The 13,234-nt window shown below is 36.6% G+C and overlaps 1 protein-coding gene and 1 long non-coding RNA gene across 6 annotated transcripts in view; one reads left to right on the forward strand and one right to left on the reverse strand.

Moving 5' to 3' along the window:
- Nucleotides 1–13,234, reverse strand: part of MIPOL1 (mirror-image polydactyly 1) — a 197,978-nt gene that overhangs the window by 110,693 nt on the left and 74,051 nt on the right. The window lies entirely within an intron of this gene.
- On the forward strand, nucleotides 7,405–13,043 carry LOC139797161 (uncharacterized). The gene is made up of 3 exons (XR_011726322.1): nucleotides 7,405–7,719; nucleotides 8,310–8,466; nucleotides 12,428–13,043. It is a non-coding gene; the product is annotated as an uncharacterized lncRNA (long non-coding RNA).

Below are 13,234 nucleotides of genomic sequence, written 5' to 3' on the forward strand. Positions count from 1 at the left end.
CCTTTCAAGCCCTGCTTCATATGAGTATATTCACAACAATCTCGGTAGTATTTTTAAATTAATCTTTAATTTAATTTCTGCTAAGGATATCAATATCTGACAAAAACCCAACAGTCGTATTCAGGCAGTACACTGATGGAATCCATGTTGACAGTTGTATAGAAAGGAATGGTGATCTAATTTGACCTCTGCACATAAATGTCTTAATATGTTGGATACAATGTATCAACAGATGTTCTGAATTATCAATCAATTCCTAGATACATAGGAAGTAAAATCTTTAATTATCCTGTTTGTGAAAGTATTATAATAATACTCTTAAATGGCAACATTGTATACATCTCTCTAAAACTTTACACTCTAAAATAGTTTGATACCTGACCTAGTTTTAAAATATTAAAACAGTACTTTAAAAGCAATTATTTTTCACAAGAACAAAAGCATAGGACATTTCTGTGTAATCCTGTTGTAAAGAAAAGTCTTTAAAAATAGAATTTAAAACAATGTAGCCCTTCTACTCACTTGAGCCAACATTTTTTGAATTCTGTGTCATTGGTTCTTAGCAAGGTCCAGTAAAAATAGATGTACTTTAAAAGAACATGTGTTTTTATTGGTTCACTCCAGGGCTCTAAAATGCCAACAGCTGCAAGTCAGAAACTGGATTTCCTTCTAAAAACATACATAAACATGCTTTTTGGAGCACAGTGAAGAGAAGACATCGTCCAATTCAGTACTAGCAAAAGGAAATGTTGGATGTATCCTATTAAGAAAGCTTAAAGCTAAAGGAAGTGTTTCATTTAGCATATTTTAAATAAGGATGTCTAATCCCAAACTTGTGAAAATTCATACTTTGGAAACCAGTAAACAGAAACCTCTTAAAGTCAGAGAAAACATTCTGTGTAACACAGGCTGCCTAAACATCTGATCTGAGCTGTAATTGTGCACCTAAATGGAAGTTCCCATGAATTTAACACTTTATGAAAGGCAGGCTGTTAATTGAGAAAACTGCTCCTTACCTCAGATACTTTGAGTACTATGAGAGCAGTGTAAATGGATGTCAAAGAGCATATGCTTTGATCAGAATGCTAAAGAGTTTGCTAAGTAAAGGACGTTAAAGACTTGCAAAGGGTAAACTGTAATTTTGTTGCAGTTCCACATAAACAATTCACCAAGAATTAGCTTCATGGTATGTAATGAGTGCATTCAGAGTTCTGTAGTCAGAGAAGCAATACTGAAGATACAAAAAAATCCCAACAACCCAAACAATCAGAAATAGGTTTTCTTGCTTCTTTCAAACCCTCATGTTTGCTGTCCTCTCCAAATACATTTCCCTCAAAAAGTCTCCTACCTCAGCTAGACTTATACAGGTGATAACATAGTTGTCAGATTGTGAGCCTTTTTAAGGTTGCTCCTAGTGTTCCTTGAGCAACTCTCAGCACCCAACTGTGCAGTTTTCCCTCAATATCATCCATTCCCAGCCACAGGCACTCAATCTTTGCTTTAACATCCATTTCCACAGCTCAGCCTGGCTGTGTCCTAAGTGTGCTCAGTCTTTCCAAACAAATACTCCTGTACCAAGCACATAACATCACAATCAGCTAAGACACAAAATGAAAAGCAAAGCAGTTAGTATACAAAAAAGCTAAGAGGAGTTTCAGAGAGGAAAGAAAGGATAGAAAGCAAGCATACCTCTCCTTCTCTTCTATCTTGTAATTTAAACTGCTAGACTACTGGTGAGCCTTTTTCGATGACCATCAGCTAACCTGATTCAGCAGAATAAAGATGTTTATGAGAGGCACCAGTACAATCTGCAGCAAGTGCTAACCCCTTTCAGTGACTATACAGGTGGAAGAGTTGAGAACACCACAGGGAAAATCCAGACAGACTGCAAAATGGAACACCTGCTTAAGAGGACACTGATGGAGAGGTCAAGAAGTGGATCAGGATAATATCAATGAATAAAGTCCCTGAGACTAGCCCAGAAAGAAACTATTAAAAGATGGTCCTACTTCCAGGTCCACAAAAGAAGAAAAGATGGTTTACAATTAATTATTTCAGAAAATAGAAAAATCAATGCCATAACCACTTAATAGTGTTTATCCTTCACTGGAAAATGAGGCTGCATTACCATATCAAACATAACTTTAGCACTTGTATAAACAGATCATCTTTAACATGCTGTCAGCTTTTCAGCATTTTCTTCAACTTGTACCTATAACATGTTAACATGATGTTATGGTGCCTGCCATGTCTCCACAGATGGATGAATTATTCTTTGATGATTCTTTGAGGTGTTATGAAAGTAGAAGGTATGAGTGCTATAAAAGAGTGAAGAAAAATCTGCAAGCCATTGAGAAATAACATTACAAGGGACAAAGATGGAACACAGCAAAGGATTAATAGCGAGTAGAGCATTCCCCCGCCCCCAGTCCTTTGGTCCCCATCCAGTTTGTTTATATGAAGACAACACCCATCCCCAGAGATCTCATGCAGAAGTCTATTTAGCTCTGAGCTACTCAGGTCAATCAGATTGCTCATGTGCTTTCAAAGAGAAATAAATGTTTGGCTACACCAGGGTCTGTTGCTCTCATCTCACTGAACTCGATGGTACTGTCAGGCACATTACTTGTTACATCAAGAGACAATGTACACCCCTTGGCTGAGGAAGCAACATCTAAACCTGAATATAACAAAAAACAATAAACATTTCCTTACAACAAATGCAGTCTTAGTGGCTATTTAATCCTTTTACATCTGTATTAGTTTTTTAGAGCATACAATGATTTCCATAATTTTTCATTAAAAGAAATCCAAGCTAAAACCTCCTGAACTTAGGGCAATATGCTAGGAAAAAAAAAAAAAGGATTCAACTCATTATGCCATTTATATGCTAGGTAAAAGAAGGAATTGATTTGTCTCTGCTAATACAGATATGAGGGGCAAAGTCTAATGCAACAAATGTACTAGGACTAAGCTGAGGCCAAATACTGCACAAAGTTCTCTCCTGAATTCTGAATTACATTTGACTGTCTCATCCAATTGGAACACACGAGAGACAGTATTACATGAAAATATATTTGTTCATGTAGAATCCTTGTGAAAACCTGCAATGCTTATAATCTTAAGAATCAGCACTGGTATAAATATACACGATGCCACTGATGAGACTGCTGAAAAGAAGGGGTGTATGTAGATGGCACTGCAGTGTGCTTGCCCTCTTCTGGTACTCTTCCTGAAGCCTAGACTATTGGCTGAGTGGGGTCAGGGTGATGTGGTAAGTCGAGCTTTGGTCTGATCTGATCCCATTGAATCATTCTGATACAGTCACAGTAGCTGAAATACAGATCTTGAACACACAGTCTCACAGAGCTTCATTCCATTATTAAATTTAAGGTAAAATATTTTTATTCAAGTCAGATGACAATGCAAAGTGAGTGTGTAGTCACTTACCATGGGTCAGCTGATTCACAATTATATGATTGCATATCACAGCCTTCACTTTAAACAGTGAGTATTCTACCCCAGTCTGTGGACTTTTATGCATTGAAGACCTTGCTGAACTGGGATCCTAATTACTGAAGTAGTGAGAAAGAAAAATAACCTCTTTCCTACTTAATAAATAGGGGAAATCCTTATGTCTTCCAAATTATGGGAAAGTTGGAGTCTATTTGAAAGGCAGATGAACTATTTTCCAACATGCACCTTTTTCTTTATGCATTTCAAGCAAAATTCTCATCAGCAAAGTAAATGACACTGTCTTGATGGAAAGTGCACAAATACCACTAAAAGATGAGCTTTTGTGATATCAAGACCCTACTGCTACAAAGCATACTACTTTTGGAAGTGATGAACTGCAGATACATTTTGAAATTAGTTAAAACATACTCACTGCAACAAACAACTGGAGTATAAATAATTATTCTAGACACTATGAAAAACATGACAGAAAACATTCTAGACAACCTGAAATAGATGAAGAAACATGGTTACTTTTTCACCTGCCAGTTTTAAATTCATCATCTACAGAAACCTGAATACAATAAACAACCAGGTGAAGCAAGTAAGAACAATTCAGCTGATTCTTCTCTTAGTTTATTATCTTGTTCACCTTCTCTTACTTAGTTCATAATGATCTGAACTTCAGAGTAACTGTTCAAAGATGTCAAATGAAATGCAAGTGTTCTCAGTTGAGCAGCCCTTCTCCCCCCCCTCTCCTCTTTTTTTTTTTTTTTTTGAACAGTCTGCCCCTTGTCCCAAATTCATCATGATTTCTGGAGAGGCAAACATCTTGCGCCACTTGGATGCTGCACAACTCTTTCCTTTGCAGACAAAAATAATACCAATGTCATCCAGTCAAAACACAAACCAACCTTTGGTGTCACTGTGAATTATGTACTTTGAACTGCAGATGTTTGGAAGCACTTATATTTATATAAATACATGTTATCCTTTTTTTTTTTTCCCCCCTAAAATAATAATTTTAAAGAAATAAAGAATTAGTTTCTACATAATCACTAGAAGGATTTTTCCATTAGATTACAATTTTGAATTAAGTCTTTCTAATCTCTGAAAGAAAATACTTTGCTTCAAAGTTCTGGCAAACCATAGACAAATGTGTTTAAATGATTATTTATACAATGCCCAGCAGCTTAGAACTACTGGGATTTCAGGAAAGAGAAGTGCTTTTGTAGAGCTTAGGCTTCAGACACATATGAATCTTTGGAAAATTATATTCTATTAGTAAGAGAAACACTTTAATGTAAACATCTTTATAGCAGTGCAATGGTGTCTTGGTCTATCAGGAGCTATAAGAAGAAATGCATCAAAATGCAAATGAAATGTTTTTTTGTTTTCCTTGTAGCTGTTAGCCAGTTGGAACCTGACCATTAGAGCAGAAAATAGGCCGTATACATGACTTGGTTTCCTCCTACCATTCCTTTCCCTGTCTATTTCTGAACACTTCAAAATGCACCAAAATCAGCTTTCACTTCATTTGAACAATTGAAAGAGAAAGATATTAATGACATTCAGACAATAAATTTTAACTGTTTCCACTCTTCATGCTAATAATTCTTACATGTGCAGCTATTCAACAGCACTGAATAGCCCTGTGGTACTCATCTCCCCAACTCTTCTCTATATATTTTTACACTGTCTTTCAGTGATGACATTTCAAGGATCAAGACAGCCTTGATCTACTTCTCAAAGAGCTCGGCACACACAGACTTTCCTAATCAATGACACTCATTATAAAAAGGAGAAGAGAAAGGAAAACGTGATGTTCTCGAGCTGTGTGTGATTCACAGGCCATTTGAGCAGGGTTCCTGAGCTGGCTGTGCCACTGCACTATTCCAGCTCTGCTAGCGGGGGGTTGCTGACAGACCCCTGATCTGGAGCAGGAAACTTAAGAGGAGCTGCTGAAGCCATGTAACTGGGTCACCTTCACAGCTGCCTGTGTCCATTGCATATAAGTTACCAATCTTACCTCACCTCTGATCCATTCATTATAGTAATTTCTTATCAGAATATAAACCCAGTAACCTGGAGTAAAACATTTATTCATGAGGTTGTGCTGGGTCTGAAATTAAGTAAAAACACATTCAACTAAGCTAGAGTGTTTTTTTCCTAAGTGACTCCTGTTTTACATGGAAGTCACATTATTAATTCAATTTTTTAATTTCAGGCCTATAAATCTAATAAATAATATATAAACTAAGAATGTAAGCTGATGAGAAGCAGGCAATGCTAGTTCCCTTGCTAACACACACACCCCACTGCAGAGATGTGGAAACACTACAAACTGGCACATTACAATGAACTTCATTTAGTTCATGTGTCAGTGTGTTATTTCCAAAGGCAAATTACCAATATTCCCAAATAATTCAGTAAATGGAAATACTGATTAAATTTTACCATAAGATGTAAAGATCATTAAAGAGTCAAAATTCTCTTTTAAAAGCAATGACAAAACTATTAAAAAAATGTAAATCTTTATTAGTTAAATTCTAAATCCCTGAATAAAGGTCTGTAAATATTGTAATACTTAGACTAAGATCAGTGTTACTCTCAATCCATGGTAGCAATTCCAGCATACAGATTAAAGAGATGCTATTTCAGAGTAGAAACTTCGGTATAGAAAATAATTTAGGGTAAATAATCTCAACATCTTTAAAAATATTTAAAGAATAAAATTAAACAATACCAAAGAGATCTTGGAACAAATCTGCCATTAAAGCAGAGCATGTATTAGTATACTACTTACATGAGAAGCAGGACTGAAATACCCTACTGTCTACCTAAAATAATTTCTACCCTGGTTGAGTAGTAAGCAATACTGCAAGAAAGGTCACAAAGAAGCCAGCGAGAGCAGCTGAACATTAAAATACTGTTCTGATTTTATTTTGCTATGATATTAGTATCTGTTTTAGTACTTTAGTATTAGTACTTGCATGTACTAATTTACACACTATTTTGCAAGACAGCTTTGGTCATTTTAAACTCCAGTGCTAACTACTGCCTTATTTGTTAGCGCACAGAGCTGTAATAAATCAACTACTTCAGTCACCATACTTAGTAAAAGCAAATAAACTAACATACTACCTATATTTTGTCTTCAATTAGATAGGGACAGATTCCTCAGTAGCCAGCCACCTCTTCATCTCATGGGCTCAAAAAAGTCACATTTTATTCTTGACGAATTGTAGATTGTACACATATTATTTCCAATATGGACATATAATCACAGAGTCACAGAATGGCTGATGTTGGAAGGCACTTGGGGAGATTATCTTTCCCAATCATCCTGCTCAAGCAGGGCTACCTAAAGCCAGTCTCCCAGGACAGTGTCTAGACAATTTCTGAACATCTCTGAGGGAGATTATAAAAGGACTATACACTATTATGTACTCTTAATAAAAGGAACACACTCTTCAGAAAGCCATGAACTTTCTTCTTTTAATAGCTATTTTGCTTTTTTTGTTGTATTTCTCCTTCTTCATTTTTGAAAGGAGGAACACAAGTCTTCCCACTCCAGTTTCTTTAGTGTCTTGCTCCTTCAAATGCACCATCTTTCCTCCTTTCTACTGCATGACAAAATGTACACATACTCCAATTCTCAATTGTCATCTTGGCCTCTCTGAGGTCCATTCTTCTTTAATTATACAAGCATTTGGTGATGTAACAACTCTTAAAAAACAGTGACTAATCACTTTTCCCAGTGCTTAAATGAAGTTAGTAAATAGACTTTGATTGTTTTATGGGATGAGAAATTGTAGTACAGAAAGTTTGAGAAGCTTAATCAACAGAGAAGACCATGTCAGAATTGTGATTACTACACCTAAAACATTTCCTTTACCAAACTGACCAAATGACATGGAGCTATTGCTTCCCGTGACCACATGGTTTGCTGGCTCCTCAGAAGAGCAGTCAGTTCCATTACAACCAGATGGCCCATTGCCAGGAGACAGCTTGTCAAACATCTGACACGCACACTATGACAGATAGCTGATAATTGCTTTTGTCTAAAGCCTTTCCCTATCCCCAGTTAATAATCTGCAGTGCTAAAAACTTTAAAAATAGATGTAGTAGAATGGAGTAGGTAGGGAAGGTCTGAAAGGAGAAATTTTAAAAAGACACATTCACAGCCTGATCCTCCAACAAGATCTAGAAATTAGCAATCTGATTCTCAGACACACAAAAGGCACTGGGCTGCTGACAGAGGTAACCTTTGTAGAAAGAGTAACCTTGTTTAATTGAATGTAACCAGTAAGAGTTGACAAGAAAACAAAATTTGGTAAAAAATCTGTCATTCTAATGAGCTGTTTTTCAATGGATTTTTCTTAAAATCATATGCAAACAAGACTACTGACTAAACACTAAGTTGGTATTTACTTCACAAAATGACAGGATAGTTCTGGTCTGTTTTCAAATATCATCCCATTAATTGAAAGAACAGTATCATGGATCACTGTACAGATGCCACAGTTCTTTCATCTCATTCAGATACTGAAATAATGGTACTGCAAGTGTTACTCGTAGTTCACGAGATCTGTTTGTCCTGATAAATACTATATTCTTAATTGAGCCATCAGCTGCTTAGGTGGCAGTTTTTCATTTTTTTGTTGCACAATGTGTTCTCCCAAAACTGCTCTGAATGTGTAATAAAAGTTACTATAGACCAGAGATCACAACAAACTACAACAGCTAACTAAGGCAGTGAAAGTACAAAGCTCTGCAGATATGTCAGGGATAAGAAACACTTTTTGAATAAGTGACCTGAATCAGTAATATTCTCTCTTTCTCTGAGGGAGTAACATCCTTTTTTAGGAAACTTTGACACTAAAGATATCTGAAAGCAACACTAGTATCTGTGATTTAACAGTTTGGGAATAAGTGAAAAAGGAGTAATTATGTATCTTCAAACGCTACTGTGAAATCAGCTTCTTTCTCACCAATACAATGATCAAGGTAACAGGAAATATATAAAATTTGCATTTCAGACATATATTCAAATTTTCTTACACGCACTGAAAGATGGAAAAAAAATATTAAAAAATTAAGAAACTAATCAGCTTTGCACAAGCTTAAAATGAATCATACATAGAAGACAGACACCCCAAAAAGACATTTTTAAGCAAGTAAACAAAAGTTCTGAAAAACTGAAACAACCCCCCACATTTAGAAATAATCTATTGCTCAGTTTCAGCAGCACAGAGAAATGTCTGTATGATTTTGGTACACAAATATGATTTTTCAAATATTAAGTAGCGCTTGAATCTCAAGTGATTGCCTCTGTAACAACATTTTAACAAAAAATTAACTTTTAAACAAAAATTTTAAGCTTCCCTGAAGTGTTTTACAGGTTCTGTGTGACTAGCCACCCAAATCCATGCATACCTCTCAAGGTGATTGACCATAAATCTTTGTATTAACAACCTCCTAAAAGCCTTCAGATAGCTACTGAAAAGCAGAAATGCTTAAACCTAAATGCAGCTGCTTTTGACATGTGCAGGAACCAACATTGCCCTCATCCAATTCAAAGCTTCTTGGTGATTCTATCCCTCATTTGAACAGGGTAGAAAAAAAAAGCAGAAAAAAAAAAATTAAGAAAAACACAAAAATAGAAGAATGTTATGACAACCTCTGAAAGCAAAGTGATGGGTCTGCCTGCCAAAACAAACAAAACGGATAAATGCATGACTACTGCTGAGAAGTGTCTGGATACCATAGAAAACAACACACATGACATAAAGAGAACATGTAACAAGACACACAGCTGCTGGCTGGCCATAAAGTAGTAAGCAGGCTGATATGACTACTTAGCACAAAGGATTAACAAGGATTTTGCTGTTTCTTCTGGGAGGCTGGCACTGGATGCTTTCATTTTAACAGTGAGACTTTTAAGAATAGTTTGGCAGACTGGGATTCAGTTAAAGTCCTAACATTTTGATTGTGAACAGGACCTCAAGCAGTAAGGCTGAAAAACATGCTTGGAGATTGAGAAAATACTTTTTCTCAAAACTGCAGAAGCTGGAGATAAACTCACAGAGAGGGTTTATCCAGCACCCAGCACAGCTCTTTCAGACAAAAAAATGAAATCTATTGTTTCCTAACATTGTTGGTGTTGCACGAACCGAACATCGTCGAGAGTGGGAGCTCAGAACCGAGACCAGAGACAGGAGCTATTGGTGATCTTAGTTAGCTATGAGGACTAACTGCGACCAGCCTAGCACCAATCCTGCTCAGGAATGAGCTGCCTGGCTACACCCAGCCTCACCTTTTATTGGCCCTAGGTCTTGAGCATGCCCAGTGGGGCCAGCCCTAACTGGGCACAGGTGAGACTGGGCACCGGCCTGGCTCATTACCTGGCAAATCCTGGCACCTGTTTCCTACAGTTGGGATCTGTAAAACAACCTCTGTCTGAGGTATAAAATTTTTCATCATGATTACAACATGACTTGGAAGGAAATATTACCTGTTAGTGACAAGTTATCTCATGAGATAACTAAAAGCAATGTGTTCATAGCCACTCTTCTCTACTTTTTGGGTTTCACCTAAACTTTGGTAACAGTAGAGAAAGGTGTTAATCAAGTAATAAGCAATTCAGCGTAAGAGGGAAAATTGTTGTTTTAATTGTGACAGGTTCACTTAAAAACAATTAAAAAGCTAGACAGAAACTGAAGTAACAAAAAGGTTTGTCCTACATTTCAGTCACAATCATCTGCCACATTGTTGAAAATGATTAATCAGTTTATAATCATTACAGTAACTTTCCTTACATCCTCTGTTACTCCCTGACCCAAACTTCCTTGCTTACTACCTCTCGTTACTGCTTAGTACATACGTTCCATTATAAGGATGACTCTGGAGCGTACTGCAGTGACAGAAGATAGGTCAATATTTCACTTTAGAGACTCTTGGAAAAAAAATGTAACAAAAACCCCAAAGCAGCTCTATCCATTCTCCTTACCCCCTGGTTTCATAGTATTCTAAGTCAACTACTAATGATGTGGTAGTGGCATGATCAGCAATACAGCTCGGCTGATGTCCTTTGAAGGCAGGCCCACTGCCCAGTGAAATCCAAACTTGACATTGTGTGTGTGATTTTATTTGTAGTCCATGCTACTATTCTGAAACCTGTCTCTCCTTGAAGGAACCAAGTTCATAAAGTAGTCTAATCATTTTCAGAGTAAAAACAATGAAAATAACTGCATTGGACTACTTTCTCCAGGAACACTACTGGCTTTTACTTCCCTTTAGCTATTTTTAAAATAGAGCTGGTCGTTGAAGTAATCTCATTTCACATAATACACCAGCAGAGCTTTAATTTAACTATTTTTAAAAACAGTTTTTTTAATTAATTATTTTATTCTCTTTATATACTTATCAATAATGAAGTTCTGAACTTTTATGTGAAGGTCTCAATGACTCAGAAATTTTCACTGAAGAAACCCAATGTGCATGTTACTTTGACTGGGGAGTGCAATTTGCAATCTCTCTCACCTGTCTCTACTTCTTACACTTTGTTTTTCTCCCTGGAGTGCTATCTGAGAACATGAACTGGATTCCTTTCTTTTACTAAAGCAAAGCCAGAGATGCACTCCAGGAATGCATCTTGTTCATAAATGAGTATTCAGTTCACAGGAGTTGAGTATAGCTAGTGCAAAGTAAAAAACAAAAGGAAAAAAAAAAGCAATGCACACCTTAAAACATGTTAATGTGGATGTCTGATGCTGAGAACTACTTCATATGCCACATACATTCCTATTTGTTCACACTGCTTGCTAATGAACTGCTTGCATAATGAACCACAATGTTGGAACTGTTAACATTCCAGAAGAGGCAAGTGGGTAAGAGTGAGGAGGGAAATACATACACAGATATATATTAACCTTTTCAGGCTCCACATGCAATAAAAATATGAAACACAAAAAACTTGTTTGTCACCTACAAAAACAATTTCTACACAAACTCATCTGGGCATCCAAAATAACAAAGCATTTTTTCAGAAAGGTTTCTTAGAAAGTTGCCTATGAAAACAGCTTTTGATAGGAAAGACATGATGGGTAGGTGGTTTGGTTTTTTTTTAATTTTAGAAATATCAGAGACATTTTATCTAACAGGTAAACAAAACTGAAATCAAATTCAACACAAAGTGTTAAGTATAATGAAAAACTTTCTTTAAGTATCTGTACTGTTCTGGTACCTATAGAATTTGTTGGATGCAGTGATTCAGTCTCCTCTTCAGAAGGAACATGATTTGAGTTCCACTTGTATCATAATGAAAATTCTCTCTATGGGCTGTTGCTACTGAAACAGGTGATCAATAAGCATATAATGCATTTTTCTTCTCTTGTATCCTAGCGTTTTGACACTAAATATTCAAATTAATTCTAGAAACTGGTTTGGAAGTCTAAGCTGTGTGGACCTAGAGCTTAGCACCACGATAGATGAGTCAAATAGCAATTAATCAAACAAGATTGCATGCAAATTTACTGTCATTTTCAAAGGGGTGAGGAATTCCTAGGTACTGAAGAAAAGATGACTGCTTGACTGGAAATTCATTAATGTTTACAATTAAAGACACAAGGCTTGATCATGCCCTCAAATATTATGCAGACGTATTTTCTGAATTCTGCACAACACACTGTTTGCAGAGGAACAACAGGTGATTTAACAATGCAAACAATGATGTGTCTCGGGGTGTCATTCAGCCAAAACCTTATGGTAGTAAAAAGAGGAAATGTAGTATCAATTAAAAATTTGCTTCAGAAGATCAAAAAGACAAAGCATAATCCCTCTCTTCAAGGAAACACTGCATTAACATTTACATATTTACTCATACTTAGCATTCATGAACTAAATACAAAAGTTTGGTATAAGAGCTCCTTAGGGTAATTTCCTTTGGATCCTTGTTGCCTTCCCACAGATGACCTGCCAGCTGACGTGCACTCCCAGCTGTGAGAAGCATTAACTCAAAACCTACAAGACCTCATTCAAGCAAAGCCTCATTGAAGTCAGACTATGGAATAAGCTGCAAAATACCCACTTTCTCTACTGAAATTTTGACTCCAGTAGAATAAAAGGGAGTGTGGTGCCCTACTAACAGCTACCTGCCTACAGAGAAACCATTGTTACAGCAATGCAAGAGACCGGCTGACATGGCACACTAAAATGTATAATGCCCTCAAATCTTCACCTGTCATCCTGTCTGAACATCTCATCTCCCCCCAGCTTTTTTTAATGTGTTGAGAAGTTTCATAGCGATCCAAGAAAACAGAGCACCACGATGGAAGATTAAACAGGTGATATTCTTTTGGGGAACATTCTGTGCAAATAAGAAAACCCAATGCAAGACTTCAAGAGGATTCTCTTTGGCCAATTTCCTCTCTACTTTAGTTTCCAGTGGACTAAAATTCCTCCTTGAGAAGAAAAAAATACTTTACTCATCTGAATGCAGCCAAATATTTAACTGAGTATCCCCCTGGAAAATATTAATGCTGAAGCTAGCACAAATATATCTGAGTTACAGGCAGAGCATACCTAATCGTCTCAGAAAGTAAAGAATCATTCTAATTTTTCAAGCTGGGTTTGTTTTTAGAAGAAGTAAGCAGCCAAGTAGGCAAGAGCTACATTTTTGTGAGATCCTTGATATTCTCACCACAACATTCCAAATAGTTTTACTCCATGCCTCCCTAGTACAGCAGTCACTGGCCCTGTTTGGCACTTTTGAAAT

Source organism: Heliangelus exortis, chromosome 5 (genome assembly GCF_036169615.1).
Source record: "Heliangelus exortis chromosome 5, bHelExo1.hap1, whole genome shotgun sequence".
Lineage (NCBI taxonomy): Eukaryota > Metazoa > Chordata > Aves > Apodiformes > Trochilidae > Heliangelus > Heliangelus exortis.